Source organism: Strix aluco, chromosome 10 (genome assembly GCF_031877795.1).
Source record: "Strix aluco isolate bStrAlu1 chromosome 10, bStrAlu1.hap1, whole genome shotgun sequence".
Lineage (NCBI taxonomy): Eukaryota > Metazoa > Chordata > Aves > Strigiformes > Strigidae > Strix > Strix aluco.
Genome location: NC_133940.1, coordinates 25421954 through 25441624, shown reverse-complemented (window position 1 = coordinate 25441624; position 19671 = coordinate 25421954).

Genomic DNA, 19671 nt, shown 5'->3' with positions numbered 1-19671 from the left:
TTTACTCTGTAGACAGGATAAACATCAAGAAGAGATTATCTGTAAATTGGCACATACTAAGCAGTCATTCTCTCTTATTTTTCTATTAACTCTGTTTGAATAGGAAGAATTACCCTAACAAGAAAAATGAACTAGGAAATGGAGGTTCATCACACACACATGTGCTCTCACCCAACAATTTCACTAAGTGAACAGACTGCAATTGTGTTAACAATGTTACTATAAAAAAAATATGGTACCATATGTGACAAGATATGTGAAAATATGACCAGAAAGAAGCATAAATTAATACAAACAATATCGAAACGATAAAGTTAAAAATTGTTAGCAAAGCAGCCTTTCTTGATAATTTGTACACTTTGGTCAGGTCTTAAACAGATACTGGACGCATCTTTCTCATTCCTGTTCAGAACAGAAAATTTATATTTCTGCGGATTACATCATTCAAATCCATGCTTTCCATCAGAAGAATTTAAGTTTCTGATTTAACCTGGGCCCAGACTCTCAAAAGAAAAAAAATGAAAAATCTAGAAGATTTTTTTGTGCATTAGTCCTCTTTCCAGAAGTAACATGCCCCATGAGAGACCAGAACTGCCTTACTAGATAGGTGACAATTACACAGAGTTAACAGTAGATTTCCAGTGAAAAAACCTAGCTCCCACTGACTTCAAAGCATGCGTTGAAATGCTTCCAGGGTAAGTGCCAACTGCTAAAAGGAGAACTTCACTATGCTGAACTGTTTGATAGGCATTAGCAATATCTATTCAGGACTAACGCTGAAAATACCTTCAGGAAAACTAATTCCAGGCTGATATGCACTTCCAGTCTGACCAATCACACGAAAATTTTCTGCATTTCTTATCCCAGCATAAGTTTCTAATTAACCTGAAAAGATATATCTAAAGAAGCACCAGCATTTTATGGTTTTACAGTGTGGAATTACAGCAGTCTTTCATATCTTATATTTCAAAAGCACAACATGAAACCTGCAGGCAAAGCACAGTCTTTAGTCCCAGGCTGTTGTAAGCGAGAGTTCTCTCAAAGAGAAAGGGATAAAAGAAAGAAAATTAAGGAAAATCTACTAAAACATCCAGGTACCAAGTATTCCAAGACGTCAATCCTCCCTTGTCCACTGCTACAGTTTGAAAGAAGAGGAGGAATAATGTTATGAACATGAGTGCAGGCACTTTTGGTTTCCCGGCTAGCAAAATGCTTCCTTGAAATTACAGACTAATACCAGACTAATGGTACAGAGCAAACAGAATCCGAATTCTCTTTAGTTTTCACATTCCTTTCCAAGTGGCAGCGATTGCAGATTTAAAACCAAGATCTGGATCCCACAGCAGAGACCCTGATTCTGCTCCCAACTCTATCCCAAATGAGATACTGCACTGAGTCAACATTTTTGGAGAAGGAAGCTGCTTTCTAAATTAGTATAGTGTAATTATTGCTGATAAATAAACACGCCTTTAGGAAAAAATCTTTGAACATATTAGAAGATACATGCAGAGAACCAGTATTTCACTCCAGGGATATTCTCTGTGGTAGTAAGTGATTACCAGCATAAGGGTTATACAATTTATCTATCCTTGTTCAGCCCCCTTTCAAGACTTCTAAAGCTACCTTCCCAAAATCATTATTCCACTCACATACAGTTTAAAATTTTGATTTTTAGGTTACTTTAATGGTCCTTTTCCTCAGATTTAGAAAATACACCAGAAAATGAATTTTTTTCATTTTCTTTTGCCTGTCTTTTTATAGTACTTCCTTGATTTCTCCTCATAGAAGAATTTCCATTTTCATGACCATTCTCTGAATCTTATCTATTTCTAATATATATCAAAAGATATAATTAAAACCAAAATCAGTGGAAGATACTGAAGATCAAATAGCTGCTAAATAAAGGCAGAGAAGCTCCTTAACATTAAAAAAGCTGACAATACAGCATATAACATTTTAAGGTTTCTGTGACCTTTATTTAGTCATATACAATTGAAAAGGAGAGAAAAATTGTACTATATTAGCTTGAATAACTCAGTTTTTGAGTTATTTTGAAGCTATCACACCACAATATTAATCTTCAAATTAGAAAAAGAAAAGTGAAATATTTTGAAAACTTGAGTTTAAGATAGTAATTCTGGTATTTAATCAATCCTTACACTGACATATTACCAACTTATCTTCTAATTCAAACAAGACAGTATCCTGATCAACAATTAATCACATGCAGAAACATCAATATAAGAGGGTCATTATGTGATTGGATTTGTAACCTTAATAATTTTTCATTCTTCTTTATCTTCTCTAAAATAAAAGAAGTCATCTAGTTGATTATACAATTTGACTAAATTATTAAAATATTTTTACCCTTTCCATAATTATATTCTTCCTACATCTGTAATACTAGAAATATCTCTACTAAATTCCACAGGTAAGACAATTACCTATTTACCAAGTTCACCCTTAAAAGAACATCCCAGGTCAAAAAAACTGTGTGTGTCTGCATGCTTCCCATGCCATAGACTCTTCTCAAAGGAAACAAAACTGGAAGATGCACTTCTACTACTAATTACTGTACAGACAAAAGTAAAGTCCCCTGAAACATGTATAAGAAGATTCACACACTACCTGTTTTCTCTACAGATCTGCTCCTGAGACAAAAATTCAATCTGCTAATATCTTAGCTGAAGATGCTGTAGAATCCCTTTCATAAAGTTCAGCTATAATTTAAGGTAGCTTTTTTTCCACTCTATTTCTACTAAAAGACCATGCTGTCAGTCAGCCAAACCACACTTGTTAATCACCAGTTTACAGCCAGTTGTTCTTAACCTAACATTTATACTTCATAAATCTCTTTTCTCCTTTTCTACTAATTATCTTCATTGTATTATGATAGATATTAGGAGGGAATGATTTTTTGTCAGGACAGCTTTTTCACATTTTGCTTTTTGTTCCATATGTCTAGCAGTTTGTATTGTGTTTTAGGAACCATGATTTTTCACCAAATGTATTTCTAGACAAGGTAAAGTGCTTGTTCCTACGGCTGTACACATTCCTCTTAGAATTAGGACAAAATAATTTAAATTCAGTGAAGAAGCTGACATTTTTCTTGGAGCATTCTGCTTTAATCCTATTTGCACTTTCATAAGAAGCCAGTTCCTGCTGAACAATGAGATGAGAATGGTACAGGGTCTCCTAAGGGGCTCTTTCTGTATCCACTCACAGAAAAACTCACTCATGGGAAAGGCAAAACATTATAATGGATTTTAAAAGCTCAAAATAGGAAAGCAACAAATGTGCATGTAATGCTTAATGAATAGTATACTTTATGAAAATTTCAGAAAGGGAAGTAATTTGTCCTTGTTCCCACCTGAACTGTAAAAAAAACTATTGTTGCTGAATCCCAGGAGTAGTGCAAATTCTGGCAGTATTTGTTAACATGCTGGGGAAAGGGAGGAGGAACCTGGAGTTTGGAAGACTCAAACAGGAGACCAAGGAAGAGGTTTTACGACTAGGAATTCTCTTGCCATTGAAGAAGCTCTATGTTCTTTTATACATAGACACTTCTTAATACAGGGAGCCAAAAAAACCTCTGTAAATTTAAATTCCTTGTTTATTAGTAAGAATTTAGTCATTACTGATTAATTTAGAAACTACTAAATAGTTTGCAAAAATCAAAATGTCCTCACCTATTTCTAAGAGTGAGTACTGTTTGGTATGTTAAAGGAAGAATCATGAAATTAGAGGCCTTTTCTCTACATTAGTGCATGTGCCCCATTAACATTAATGAGAAACAGCCTTTCATAGTGATGGGGGAATAAATATACCCCGTATGCAATTAGTCATACATGGCTCAGAGAAAAAAACCAAACCAAAACCCCAGAAGCTTGTTGCCTCAGTTAGGGTCAGCAATAATTACAAGAAACAGGAGTGATAATTTACTTCTCAGGGAAATGTAGAGCTGGTAAAACTGCTGTCCAAGCACATGGGTACAGCTCCTTGTTACTTCATTTGTATTTTGCTGTAAGAATGAGTTCAGGCCTGCAGGCTTTAAAACATATAACAAAGAAGCTGAAATTTGGAAGTCATATTGCATTCCAGTGGGGAGGCTGACACAGAAGGCCACGAAGGAGCAAAATCAGAAGGTTGAGGATGAAGCTATACGAATAGTGCACTAAAATCTAGAGGCAGACTATTTCCACTTGAATTTTGAGTCAGAAAGGTCCCGTTGCTATGATTTCTGTGATTACCCATGTTTTTCTCTACCAATTTAGAGCTAACATGATAGATTGATGACTGAGTACTTTTCCTTTATTTCATTTGGTTCCCTTACTGTCCACTGTGTTTGATCTCTCTCCTTCCCTTGTCATTCACTGCTTTTTTCCTATGTTCAGAATTACTCTCTACAGAGCATTTCACCAGATATTAATCCAGCCATTGCTTCTCAAACACATCTCCATAATCTTAAAAACAGAAGAGCGTGCAAGCTATGCTGGAAAAGTTGATCATAGGTACCTGCATTAATTCAGATGGGTAATACTTTGTCAGCAACTGTGCATCTGAACTTGCTTTCAGCTAGCTAGAATTTAAGACTAGAGATTCAAGAGGACCTTACACAACCAATAGAGGCTATGGCTTCTGAAACTTCAAAACTTCAGGCTGCATCTGAAAAAATATCAAAATGAACATACTGGGAAAAATAGTTACTTTCAATGACTGATTTTCGTAATGCATCAAATGTTGCCACACTACTGACTCTAGGACTATTACCAGTGACGTTACTACCACAACACAAGAGCTCTGACCTTCAGTGTATCTCAAATGCATGTGGTATTGTGCTATGATGATGTTCTTACATTTTTCAAAAGAAAAAGTAGAAACCATATGTAAAAGGAAAAGGAAAGCTGGATCACTGTCACAACCACTTTTAATAGTTAGGAAGAATAATGTAAAGAGCAGGAACTATCGCAATGGAGGAGAAAATGGAGGCTGAGAGGAAATTCACTTCCAAAAGTGATTGTGCCACGTGCAATCTTGCTAATGAAGGAGTGTGACCCCTGTTTTATAGAAATACTTCAGTGCATGCCAAATTTCAGTCTTTTTTTGATATTACTGCTGTGAGTATCATAACCTGCATCCCTATGATAACAGCTCCGTATGTGGCATTTCTGAATTTGCATAAATTTACTTTGAGGTTTCAGCTCATCTGTTTCCTCACAATTGGGTCAGTGTGGATCACCGAGATGCAGTGTTACAGAAGCTATTTTGTATGTAATAACTTTCTTATTTATCCATATTTCATTCATGTCAAATATTTTGTTTCTTTGCCACACATGAACTATCAGGCTTTTGTTCTTGTCACTGAAGTTTCATTTAGATGCCTAAAGAAAAGCTCAAGCAGTATAAATGGTGTTGCATTTAATTTTACACCATCCTTGTTTACCACTATTACTTGTTATTACTTGTTCTAGAAGTGAAGAAGTTTATCCAATTTTAAATACATGAGTAGGAAAACCAGTAATAAAGTCCTTTAAGCAACACTGATGTGGATTCAACTTATATACAATATTTTCCCTATTTATTCATATATTTTAGGAAAAAAAAAGTATTAATTGGAACCAGAGCTACCCATATTCATTAAAAGTACTAATACTATGTGTATATATCCAGTAATCGTATCTTGACTACAAATCTCCATCTGTGTCTGAAATACTATCTTCTTTCATGTTGGATGCTCTGTGCTACTTCCCTGAGCTGAGTCTCCCAGGGTGAGTGCAGTAATTCTGTGTACTGGCAGGTTTGGAACAGCAACAGGTAAAATGGCATATTGGCAATAGCCACATCGCTGTATTTCACATTGGCAATAGATAAACTGACAGTGCTAAATCATTCCCTGACGTCACTGAAAATTACATTTGAATTTATATATTTAGAACATTATACTCAAAAAAGAATTGTTGTTTCCCATTAATTTGTTGTCTGTGTAGATATGGTGACTTCCCACACACCATTTTTCTTAGCTATCTCATTTTCTCAGCAAGAAACCAAGGAAAAGTTGCATTCCTTTTGTTCTTCTTACCTTTGCCTGGGTATAGAAAGGCACAGAACATATGTGCAGCTCTACTAGAATTTGCAGTTCAAAAAAAGGAAAAACAAATCCATGCCTCCAACCTGTCAGATGTACTATAGGCTTCACATTCACTATAACAGACATTATTAAGAAAAAAAAAAGTGATGCCTTTTCTGAAAGAAATATTATTTCAAAACCCACTCCTTTAAAATACAAGTATGCATACATTAAGCAAATTATAGACTATCAGCTTTTTTTGTTTTAAATGTTCTTTTCAAGGAAAGACTCTATGTAAACCAATTCATACTATCAGATACAATATTTAACATAATTTTATCCAGAAAAGCTGGACCTTCAAGAATAGATTTCCTACATTATACCACAGAAATTACACCAGACTTCTTTTGGAATTTGATTATGTGAAAAGTTAAATCATAATCAGTGCTTGTTATCATTGTAGTCTATTTTTATTAACAATAACCTTCCCAACATGAATAGTAAGCCAGAAATCTGAATTTAAATTCAGTTATTTTTAATCTAATGAAAATACTGTCTTTTAAAGCATCATGACTCAACACAGCAGTTTTTCTGTTTCTTTTTGGTTTAGACTGAACTCGTTACTTCTCAGAGAACAGATTCTTGTAACAATGCTTTATTCTGCAAAGTACTCCAGATGATGACAATCATCTGTACAAATTCTATTATTGCTTTCCAACAAATAAAACCAACAGACTGGATTTTTGAATCCAGATATTTAGTGTTACTCATAAACCACAAAGGCCACAGTACATGTTAAATCCCAGTCTTTCCAGTTCAATGTAGTCATTTTGTTGCCTATTACATATTAGAACAAACAGCCAAGATTTTAAACCAATTCTTCTTTAGACACTAATAATAATGAATAAAATCATAAAAACTCAAACTAATTCAGCTGTTAAAATGAACCAGATTTGGAATACTGGGATTTGCTGAAAGTCTGTCCTTTCTACAAATACAGAATCGAAAACTATTAAAAAAAAAAAAAAATCATACCTATTATAAAGAATTACCCAGCTAATGTAACTTTAATTAAGCATACACTCCTGACACAATATTTTAATGTTCTACATTGTTTATTCCAGTGTAGAGAGACGTTGTTTTAATAAATTGATAGATATTTCTCTTGTCATGTGTTCTGCTAGTCCTTAATTGGAAATCATTTATTATACTTAACAGAATTTGCAGTTATAAAGGGGAGAACCACCAAATAGCTCACTAATCATAACAACTAAGCAAACACTGGAGCACAGGGTCATGGGATAGGGTTGGGTTGTTTGTTTGTTTTTTAAGTGCCATTGTCACATTAGTTTCTTTCTTTAAAATAAAAGCTTCTGGAATTGGTTTAAAATAAGCAATGATAAAATAAAATAATGGGACAAAGATTCTACTCTATTATCCTTTTGAGTACTCGTGTCCACAGCCAATTTCACAAAGAGAAAGTGTTTCAAGCAAGAGAAGCCAAATACCAGATGAATTTCAGATTTGTATTTATCTAAATAGATCATTCAAGACAATAGTCCAAAGGCAATACTCCAGACCTCTGAGTATTCCTGTTGCCCTATTCTGTAAGCATTTTCTTCCAATTTTACCATCTCGAGACACAGGTAGTACTAGAACTTTGTGTGCTCTTAAGGATATTGGCAAAACAGAATTCTTATTGGGACACAATATCTTTGGCTACACTCTCAATTTCTGTTTGGACATCTTTTTATAGTTTGTTTTTCTGACCACTATTCAGGTTTGAGCTTACATTCTTAGTATCATATCCCTAAGGCTGCTCTCTACACTAAGTTCATATTTTCCTCTGTGCATCCTTTTGCATTACCTACACCACGTTCCTCTGCCATCGTTTTGCTCTATCACTGGGAAACCTGTAAAGTCCTTTTGCAGTTCCTCCCACCCTGCCCTTGACAATGCTGCGCTGTGAATGAGCGTGGAAAAGCTCTTGGCTGCATCAGGCTGTCACAAGCATGTTTGCCTGGGGACACTACTGTACAGGTGAATTTGAATTAGATTCTCTGTCTGTTTGGGAAAGCGCTCCCTGTCTCCTTTCGTGAGCCAGGATGTCCAGCCACTGCTTCAGGCATATAGATATTAAATAATATTGTTTAAATTTTCTTGGACACTGTTGCTAATTACATAATCTGTTTAGTCATGACTCTGAGATTTTAAGATTTTATTACTGAGTTATGTTAAGGCCATAGATGTTGCTAATCAGAAAACAGAATAAAACTAAATTAAGAAAAATAGGAAAGAATTGATCTAGAATTTTAATGCATTTTTTTTTTAATCTCTATCCACTTAAAAAAAAAACCTCTTAAGAGGTTGAGGATACCCTCCACTAATAATGACTATAGAGACTAAACCAATACAAAGAACAAAAAGTACACTATTAATTGCTATGTGCGGTATCTGCAGCATTAGCTATGAAAGCTACAACTTCAATATTAAATAGCCATGTTTAAACATCCAAATACAATGCTTTTTCCTCATAATCAAGCAAGCTATGTTGGAAAAAGAAACAACACACAACTATCAGCCTTACAGAAAAAAATAGTAATCTAATATCTCATGTTTGTAGGCACTTGTGTAGTGGCAAATATTAGCATGAAAACATCACCAGTGGACAGTGTGTTGTAAGGATTAAGTATTCATGGAAACAAAGAAAATACAGGGAAGAAATATGGCTTGCCAAAGTCAAATGGATCAAGTTTTCTGGATTCGGGAATGGCATTTAAGGGAATGTGCTTGGTTAACTCCTCCTGTACTGATCATCCTGGTAACAGGTGGCTGCTCCCAAACAGTTTGAGTTTTGTGTTCAAAATAAACGGTCTGGAAACACCTGGAGTCCTGTAGCACCTCATACCAGAATGAAGAATCTACTTTGGTTTTAACTGTTGATGAGGTACGAAACCTAAATAAACAAGCTGAATTTGCTGGCAGCGATACGGCTTTAATTAGCACTTTAGCTACTAGTAAAGCAGCATGCAAGTCACTTTTTTTTAATTACAAATGAAAAACTCAAGTTTTAATTAGAAGTGGAAGAAGAAATGGAAAAATAACTCTAAAATCAGTATTAATGTTGTCTATACTTTGCATATTCAAAGCCCGCAACTTGGTAGGCAGGAAACAGAACTGATACAGATCTTGAGAACATATCATCAACAGACGTACAAGACACAAAGGCAACAGATAATAATACATGCCTGGCGGTTCCTACCATGGTCATCATGCCACTGCCTTGGTGTCGTCCTGTCCCCCCCGCCCCCACAATTTAAATTATAAACGTAAGAGGAACAAAAAGAGAGATTTAAAAATATGAAGCAAATTACCAAAGCAGAGGGAATCAAGTGAGAAGGAAAAAGATCAGATGTACAATTGCTGGGTCTCGCTTAGACACCCAGGACTCCATGTACTTGCTACAAGGAAGCTCTTCAAGAAAAAAACAATCTCTGTGCTCTCTCATTTCCTTAGATAGAAGGAGTATGAAGATGAGCATATTGCTTCTACTTTACACATTTTACTGAGGAAATAAAATGTCAGATTCAAATTTAAAATCTGTAAGCAAATGCACTGGATTGCTGAGAAGATGTACAAAGTTTACAAAAGTCTTTTTTCTGTTTTGCTTGGCTGTGTCTATGTTTAATCAGACAATATAGAGCAGCAAATCTATTGGTGCTAAGGACTTGATGTCCACACTACATGTAATTTGGGGGTTTTATTCTGGCATACTTCTGCAATATTCTAATTTAGATAGACATTTATTTCCTTTCTATTGAAAATTCGTCCTGTTGACTGGACATCGGAGTATATCAGGTACCATATCTTTAGTTTCATTATGAAGAACACAGTTAAACACAGGAAATTGGGATGATTGAGAAATTCACTGGCAAAACACATTTCTAATCCAGACTAAAGTGCACATATAGGGACTATAACTCTGTTAAGAAGTAGCATGGAACAATAAATGCGGATGTGTGTAAGAAAACGGAGAAAAGGACCCATGGATTTTACTTTGTGGATTTTGATTTACTTTGGACTAGCTCTAGTCCAGCTCCCATTAATGGTTGGAGCACACTATCAAATACTTGGACATTTTTTTCCAGTCTAGTTTCAGGAAAGAGGAATTTAGGTGTGTGTTTGGTTCCCCTCCCCGAGATTACTCCATGATGGATTTCAAAGTATGGTATGTGGGTATACTCTGAAAGATTGCTTCAAAAGGGCAATGCTACTCTGAACTAAACTACTAGGTAGATGTGGACTCATGTGTTCTTGTAGCACCTGGCAGCAACAATCAAACTGTAGTTTCAATTTATTAAAATTTTACATCTCTGCATAAAAGAAGCAGCTGTAATAATTATAACAACCTTCATAAAGGTCTTAAAAATAAAACCCCATTAATTTTATTAAACACTAGACCTTCTTTAGGCAATATATTTCTCAATTCCTTTAAAAGGTTTTTTTCAAGGATATCTTTCTGATACTGGAGGAACATACAGAAATAACCTTTGTTTTTCATGTCACTTTGAAACTTCAGTTCTCCTCCTGTGATTTTTGGGGTTTTTTGGTTTGGGTTTTTTGTTTATTAGTTTGTTTCCCCAAAGTGCACAAAATAAAAATGACTGTAGCCATGCCATTTTTTCAGAGTGATACATTAAAACATAACCCAGGAGCTCCTTTTTGCTCATCTTAAGGTGAAAGAAATTTGGATCATATGTACATACACCAATAACATACGTATAGTCCAGTATTTCTGCTCCAGCCTATTTTGCTGGTCATGAGAATTTCAATTTATTTGATATCCTAACATAACACACTAGTTTTGTTTCACATGGAAAATTCTACTGATGAAAAGCAATGATAAAAATCACCAGCTGCACTATTTGGGTAGTCAGTGCTATTTTTAATCTTTAAAACAACAGCTTTTGGTAATTTATTCAAATAATTTTAAGGGCTATTTCTAGCTTCAAAGGAAAGATAGTTCTAATTGTGAGTGCATGTCTCCAGTTTAACCTATGAATGTGAACTTTTCATGGGCCCACCCAGCCCTCAGGGGGTGAACAGCAAGTTCACATTCAACTCTGCAAAGAGATCAACCAGGACTCAGCTTATGTTACAGTGGAAACCAGCAACCAGAAGAGATCCACTATTCAAGGCACAACTCTTAAATCTGCCCTATTCATAAACTTATCGTATTACATAAGTGTCTCTTAATTTTCACAAAATGAAATTGTCAGTTTGATAAATACTGCAGAATGTAAGCTCAGCCTTGTCATGAAAAGATACCTGGAGTTGAACTCAGATACAAAACAATTTTCTTCATTCTTCACACTCAGTCAATGCCACAAAACATAGATCACTGAACCAAGCCATAAGTTATTTAAAATTCCAGAACACAATTCCAGTTGGAGAGAACTATAGCTAACATAATTCTTGCATTGATTCACCTCTATGGTAATTATATGAAATTCAGCAGTACACCACTTAATACATCTGCAACGTGTATTTTTCTTATTTATGTATGTAAGTGCATGGACTCAATATCTTGGCAGTGCTTTCAAAGAAGTCTCCAGAAAAGCATTAACTGCTGAGATTTAATAGAGAACATGATTTATGTTAAGTCCTGTTGATAATTGCTCTGTCTGAATTAAAGGCTCAATTTCCTGTCTTTATTTTGAGAATTACTGGAGTGTTTTATATTGTATCATTACACTGTTTTTTTTCCTTAAATTAGAAAAGATGACTGGACCATACCTTTGTTCCTTGTGTATGCTTCATTATATTATGACTGTAGTCCATTTTTAATTTGAATTTGAGGATATACTGTATTTTTTGCTTAATACATTTTCTTCAAGACTACAGCTAAAGTTACGCATTTTAACATGAAATACTTCTCTTGCACACAGAGACTGGATCCAGCATACTGGGGTTAAAGCATGGGGCTGAGAAGAATAGAGTCAGATATAAGAAAAAGAGCTGAAAACCAAGATACATTAATGAAGTACTTCAGGTAAATTAACATAAAGCTGTTTAATGCAAAAGGCAGGAAAGTGCCACTCAGTCTTCCTCTTCTATTCATTTACTGCTTTTCGTTATTACCTTTCTGTCTTTAATATTTTTCAGTCACAGACATCTCTAGCTTTAATTACTAGTTTCTATGGCAAGATATGGTACAGGGGAAACTGCTGTCTTTGCTTGTGAACGCAGAAAGTAACAGAAATTCACTATTTTTGCTTGTAAAGATCTCAGTCTTTGAGCTCTTTCTGTGAGAATTTGAAAGTGTAACTAAACAGGTAAACTCCAACCAAGTTTCCCAAATGCAGGATGCTTAAATTTAGCAGAGGAGGTACACAAATAACTAGCATCTCCTCATGAACTTAAACTGAAAAGTTAGTAATTTAGTTTATTTGTGTGTAAGTATGAGAGATGTAAGAACTTAATCTTTGCTTTAAGGGAAAATATTCAACAAACCACTACCTGTGGAGCTGCTGGGCCCTTTGTACATTGGGCCAAGCTAACCTTGAAATACTGATTAGATAAAATTAATAATGTATTTGCTCCTGTAATCCTAGTTTTTCATACTTTAATGTAGGAAAGGCCATCTTCAGTGTTTTTATATACTCACCAAGAACACGTCTTAGCACAGCAGTATGTCTGGTTGCAGCAGAAATACAATTATGTAAATTAGATATGTGCTCCCTGAAGACTGCTAATAGAATGATTGACCTATATACCATTTAATTTGTTCTCATGCTTTCTCTTTATTGTCTTCCTGCTGCACCAGATATTAAAACTTGTTAAACTGCATCACTCCCCAATTATATATCAAAGGTGCTTGTGTCACTTTATGTCAAAAGCAATTAATAGTTTGCATGCTCCTTATCGCCAGCAATACATTGAGGTTTGGTTGGGTTTTTTTTAAAAAAAAAAAAAAAAAAACACAAAACCAAACATCCAGTTCCTCTATAGACCCTGTACATTAAATACCTTGGAAAAGATCTCAATTTATAGTTGCTGCTGCTGCTGCTGTTAATAATAACCCTATTAAAACTGGTTTTAGAAATATGCCAAGGAACAGGTAATAAGTTAAAAAGAGGATTTTTTCTTTTAAAAAGAAGTAGGAAAGTTGTTTGCAACTATTTAACAACCTAAGCTGTGCAGTTGTTTTTGTTTAAGAACTGGATTTCAATAAACATTCTCTGTTAATTCATGGGGGTTACCATAACATTACATATTTAGTATATTGTCCTGAATCAAAGTCCAAGTTGGGCAAGAAAAAATTTTCAGTAGGTGTCAGTGGGACACTGGTTAAGTGCTCACTGTTTATGAACAAGTGTTATCTTGCCACACCTTAGCAATCTGTTAAAACCAAGTTTTTCCAGTTGATCCCAATAAACATTTGCAGCCACATAAAATGTGTTAAATGAAATACTAAATTAAACGCACATTTAACTCTAGTTCCTAGCCAGAAAACAGATTTGCCTTTAAGACAGGTCAAATTATTTCCTCAGTAGCGTGGGTGTGCATATCCAGGGAAGAGGCAAGTTTCTTTGGGGATGCGCTGGCAGAGGTTTCAACTGGAGTATCTGTCAGTCTTAAGTGATAGGGCAAAGATTCTTCTAAACGACAGAATGCTTTTAGTTTGTCTCAGAAAAGTACAACAAAAAACATTTCCTCAAAGCCAGCAGTACTATGAAGATTGTACTACTAAGCACAATCAGTATCTAACAGGTTTTTGATGTGCTTTGCACCACCTCCCAGAAGACTGGGGACAGAGAAGGATTACTTACTGAAATAAATTCAGTGCTAAGCACACACTAGATAGGGTTGTGAATAATCAGACACATTTATGCTGCTTGCAACCACAGACTCACCAAGAAGAGAAAACAGAGAAAGCAGAAAAGCCATGCAGAGGTATTGCAATTTTTCTGTTGCCTTTGCTTAGCATTAAATAACAAATTCTGCATTAAAATGAACGAAACAACTTGACTGTGCAAAGTTGAGAACGTATATCACAATATAGGGAGAGCAAAAGTGTATTTCTTTTATTTTATCATTTCCTGTGTCCATAGCAGCAATATTTAGGACCACATCTCTCAAACTACATTCAGCCCTTCAGAATCCTAAATAAGGTTTCAAAAAGTCGCATGAACTACACCTATTTTTTGAGGTTGAACAGGTCAAGAAACCAAAGCAGCCAAGTGGGTGAAAAATTCTCTAGTAGCCTGGGGAGCTACAACAACAGGCACCCAATTAGTTTTCAAATGGTGTTTGCACTTTGACTTTTTAAATCTGCTGTCGCTCAAAATGGTTGCTAAGACTGATTGTCAGTGTCTGGACCACACTTTGTGGGATTATTTGCTGAAAATATATTTTAACCAGCTTTATTTTTGTGTGTCTGTTTATAGTAAATTTGCTTTTCTTAAGCTGTAAATATTTGATGGGGAGCAAAGCAAAAAGTGAAAAGGACATGTAAATGCTTATACTAAGTTGTAACATTCAGCATATTCAGAAGGTGAAGAAACATGGCACTAAGGTCTGACAACAATGCAAATCGGTACACTACATTGACAATATTCAAGTTAGATAATTACAAAAGTTTTCCAAGGACATCTACGTGTTGTGGTTTTTTTCCAAGCTATATTTTTTAATGCAACTCAGAGTCTTTGCATCAGGCAATGTAACAAACACAACAGAGCCTCTGGAGCCTACAGGGAAACTCAATGTGCATGTAATAAGAAATGGAAGTGTTTCACCTTGATTGAGCTATGTTTTGCTGTAGATAGTATTTAATTGAGTATGACAAGTTTCTCCCCAACTGCAAGAACTTTAATTCATGTTTCAAAACTGTGTGTCGGGTGAGCTTTGTGATCTCTCACTGAAGCTTATTGAGAGTCTTAGCTGAGGTCTTTTATTTACTTAAATCACATTATGCTCTTCCTAATTATGTTTAGAATCAAAGATAGCAAAGAAGGCTTCCATAGTCAAGACAGGGCTGATGAAGAAAAGATAACACATTTCATGATCTCAGAAGAGTAGAGTCAGATGCAGGTTCTCAACAAATTATTTCTTGGTGCTTTTTATGTTTGTTTCCATGTTTGTATTTGGTCTAAACTTGTGCTCTGTTAAACAGCTATGACACTGATTGTTAAATCTTAGTAAATATGAGTAATATGGGGTCATGACCTGACACATCTTGCTTTTCATTCTGTCATCTGTTTACAGTTTAAAAGCTAGACATTAGGCTGAACACCATGAATCAACCTCTTTATTTCTATGAAATAAAATACTTTTTACTTTGCAGATTAAATTATCTTTTTGGATTCAGTCATAATTGTCTACTTTCAGGAAAACAGAAAAGCAATCAAGGAGAAAATACCAAGGTTCCCTCTCCTTCCCATTATTTATGGGCAAATTAGATATTATCCAGTCAGCTTCATCTAATTTATTTTCCATAAGGTAGATAAGAGGTGTCTACAGTTTCTTTCAGGTGCAAGGATGACATTCCTTCAATTAAAATTTTACATTTAAATGCAGAAATTTGAAATTTTGGATCAAACTATAGATGATATATAACCACGATTTACTTGCTGGATGAACTCTCTTCCTATACAGCCTGTGGTCTATGATCTGTCTCAATTATTTAACAGATTCTGAAGCTTCAACGGACAGTAAACATTTGCCAACAACACATACATATTCTATTGGCCATTCTGTATGTTGCACATTCAGGAAAAAAAAAAATTAAGTAATATCAGAAGTGAATCACGTTTGACATTGCAAGAGAAACTTGAGAGGTCTCAAAACTATAATGTCACAACTATAAGGTAAACAAAGCTATATACATTAAGCAAACTGTTTCATAATATCTTCAGTATGTGTAGCAGAGAATCTGTTGTGAAGCGGTATTTTTCAACCATTTGAAATTCTAATTTCTCTATCCTATCTGATTGTACTTTTTATCTGTGTACCTACTAGCAAACAATGAACAGTTCAGCCATAGGACATAGTTGATACAGAGGTATAGTTCCTCTTATTCTGAACTATTTAATGAAATACAGCAGGTCTACAAAAAAAAAAGTAGAAGTATGCAAAATAGGTAAAGGAGATTTAACTGCAGAGGTCAGTGACAGATATCCACACGGCTATCTTAAACTAGTAACTTTACATACTTCATAAACAACTCAAGTGTCCTAACCTTGCAGCCTTGTCAGTAGAGAAATGAGCTCCTCTGCTGGGCATCTATGTTCAGGGCACCTACTTCAATTTACCCTCTAGAAGAGAGTATTGCTTTCTCTCATCTGAATTCCCCCACTGAACTACGACATTTAATTCGCTCTCTCATATGTATTGAAAAAAATTCTTGATATTAACTCCTAGCTCAGACTAAAAAGTATTTGTATTGGGAGAGAAGCATTTCAGATACTGAAATTGTAAATGGAGGTAAACAGGAAAATGTGAGATATATCTGAAAGAAAAATCATTTGACAAGATAGATTCATTAACTCTTCATTCTTCTTCAATAAATGATTTTCTGTTCTGTTTTTCAGGCTCTCAATCTGGCAAAGATGTGGTTTTCAAATATTGACATTTATTAAGGGTTCCCCCTGTGCCACCAAGAGAACAGCACTGACAGAAATGCAGCTGTTAACTCATAAGCTGTGTCTCAGGCATCCTGATACACCTGGCAGAAAAAGTATGTTCATATTAACATGTTCTGAATAGTTCAGCGACATGTTACAAACATGCTGACAGAAGCAAATACTACAGGCATTTCGGCAAAGGATGATCTACATGTAGATATTTGTAACAGAAATATCAGATCTGGTGTGAATGAAGTATGAGTGGAAAATTATGTTTAAGCACCAGAAGAAAACAGCAGAATAAGCAGTTATAAGCACAGCTAGTAATAATAATGAAGGGTACTGCTCTTAGGAACACCCTTCCACGACACCATTCTCAGAAATAACATTGAAGGTGTTTCTATGTCACAGCCTCCATTCTGACAACACCATCAGAATGGAAGGCACAGGAGGATATCAGAAAAGCTCCTCAACAGGAAAGCAGATGATAGATGTATCATTCCAACACCTATTCAAACAAGAGAAAACCTGACAGTGTGAGGCAGCCTGCCCTAAGATTCATGGAAGGTGAAGTAAGCAAACTTCAGAGGCAAAGGACCACCCATCACAACTGATGACTCCAATGGGATATAAACGATCTGTCCAGACATTAGTTTCTTGTTGCCAGCAAAGAGGAACTGAAAAGACAGAGGCAGCACTTGCCAGCTGGTATCCCCTGTGAACAAGTTATCCTTGCAAGACTACTCATATGTATGCACCACCCCAGTGCTTGGGGGGTTGCACGTGTAAGTATGGAGTGGATAAAATCAACTTACCTAAAGATTTTGTATAACAAGATCACCTTCCCCTGTCTAAGACCTTGCACTTAATTTATTCCAGTAATTTCCATGCAGAGAAGTTTAAAATATGGGGGGGGGTTTAGCTGTATTTTCTTTCTAAGCATACCATAGCATGACAGCTATTAGTGGCAATGCTTGTAAAAAGTGAAATTTAGGCCAAATAGTTACGTTTATTAACTACGATGTCATATAGTGTAGCTACACAATTATGTGAATTGTCAATGTGTAATTCAGACAATACTCTTTGTTACAGCATAAGTCTTCTTAAGAAAAAGAATCAATCCCACATGATTTATGCAACTCATACTTAAAGTTTTGAATATTCATAACAATCTCCACAATCTGTAGGCAAAATATATGCATAATAATTCACAAATCATTTAAAATAATTAGTATGTTGGAGGATTTTCATTCTGTGATCAATAATTAAACAGTTAAAGGGGTAAAATCTGTCAAATGAATTATTCATGGTAAATGTCTCAGCCAGTGCTAGCACAAACTTCAAAGAACACAGTCACGTTCTGTTCCTTCAGAAAAATAACAGTGGAATAACAGCACCAGTGTTTCAGATCCCACAAGAAAGAGCTCATATTTAGTATGTTGTGGGAATCATATGGAAAGTAATACATGGTTCAGCATAAGCCATATAAGCCAGTGTTAAATCAACAATAGCAACTTTATCAATAAACCTGATTTTGATAGCTTCAGTGCTAATATCCTACATTTCCACTAACATAATCAAATCAGAGTCAAATCTAATGATCAGGAATGGATAATGCTCCACAAACACACAGCACTCAAACACACAACATCCAAACAGCCCACAGACCAGCTTCTGATGCTCACCTCTAAAGAGGCAGGGGGCAGGGCAGAAAGCATTTTTTAGTTCTTTGGCAAGCAGTATAAAGTCTGATGGCTTCAGACAACACAACTAAGGCTATTTTCAGTAACAGACAACCTCTCTTTTCTCAAAGGATCTTTTTGCTATAGAGATGTAGCACAGTTTTTGAATTGCTGCTTTTAAATCAATGAACTGTTTTATGATTTTTTTAAAATTCTTTTATTCCTCTTCCATGTGCTATCAAATATCATTATCTACTGATTAGATAAAGAGTACAGAAGTCTGGAATCCTATGCTGGGGGCTCCAGATTTTTTTTAAACTAATCTCAACAATAGTTGCAAATATCACCATTAATCAACTTAAAATTACATTTCAAAATAATATTATTAATAGAAAAAATAACTTGTCAATGAAGATTAATAGAATACCATTAGAAGACATGGATTTTCTAGCTTTATTAAATCAGTCTCCTAGGAGCAAATGGTGACAGAAGATCATCTCACTGAATATTCCTGTGCCTGTGTTGAAGATTATTTTTTTTTTATTAGCTCAATATATTAAGGCTACAGTAATATGCAAGAAGTACTCTCCTGATTTTTTATCACAAGTGGTACAGAGCACTCAAGCACTGCTCTTTAATGAGTACTTTGCTAAGAAATATCTTATTCATGGTTTAGAGAAGAGGAAAGATTATTACAATTTCTAAGCTGCTAAATTCATTTTAGAAAAGAAACAGCACAGAACAGGAAGCAGAATTGAAAAATACGGAAGACCTGTACGGTATAGCACAAGCTACAAATAAATCACTACACCTCTGAAAGCAGAGAAATTTCCTCTCACCTGACCTCCATCTAGTCACTCTGATGAGTAAGAGACAGAAGAAAATGATGGATCTTCTCTCATCCTTACTATTTTCTATTTCATAGTATGGAACTAAAAGATGTAAATCTCATGTGATGAGATTTTAATATCATGAAATATGAAAGACAGTTAAGATAGGAATCCTGATCTTCTGAGTACCTGAAAACAGTAAAGCACAGCACTATTCTCCAAAGCTTACTGTAATTTAAGATTTTAAGATGCTTGTACATAATTTGCATCTATATTTCTGTTTTGCAGGAAATAGAGCTTACTCTTAGTTTAATAAATTCACTTACAGGGTAAAAGGAAGCTCTAGCAGCAGAAGTTTTAAAATAGTATTGGAAATAACTGCTTACAACAATATCGCTAAAATAAAAACACTGAGGTGCTGAAATGCAGACTATTTTCTCAGGGCTTAACCAATACTTAAGAGTTGG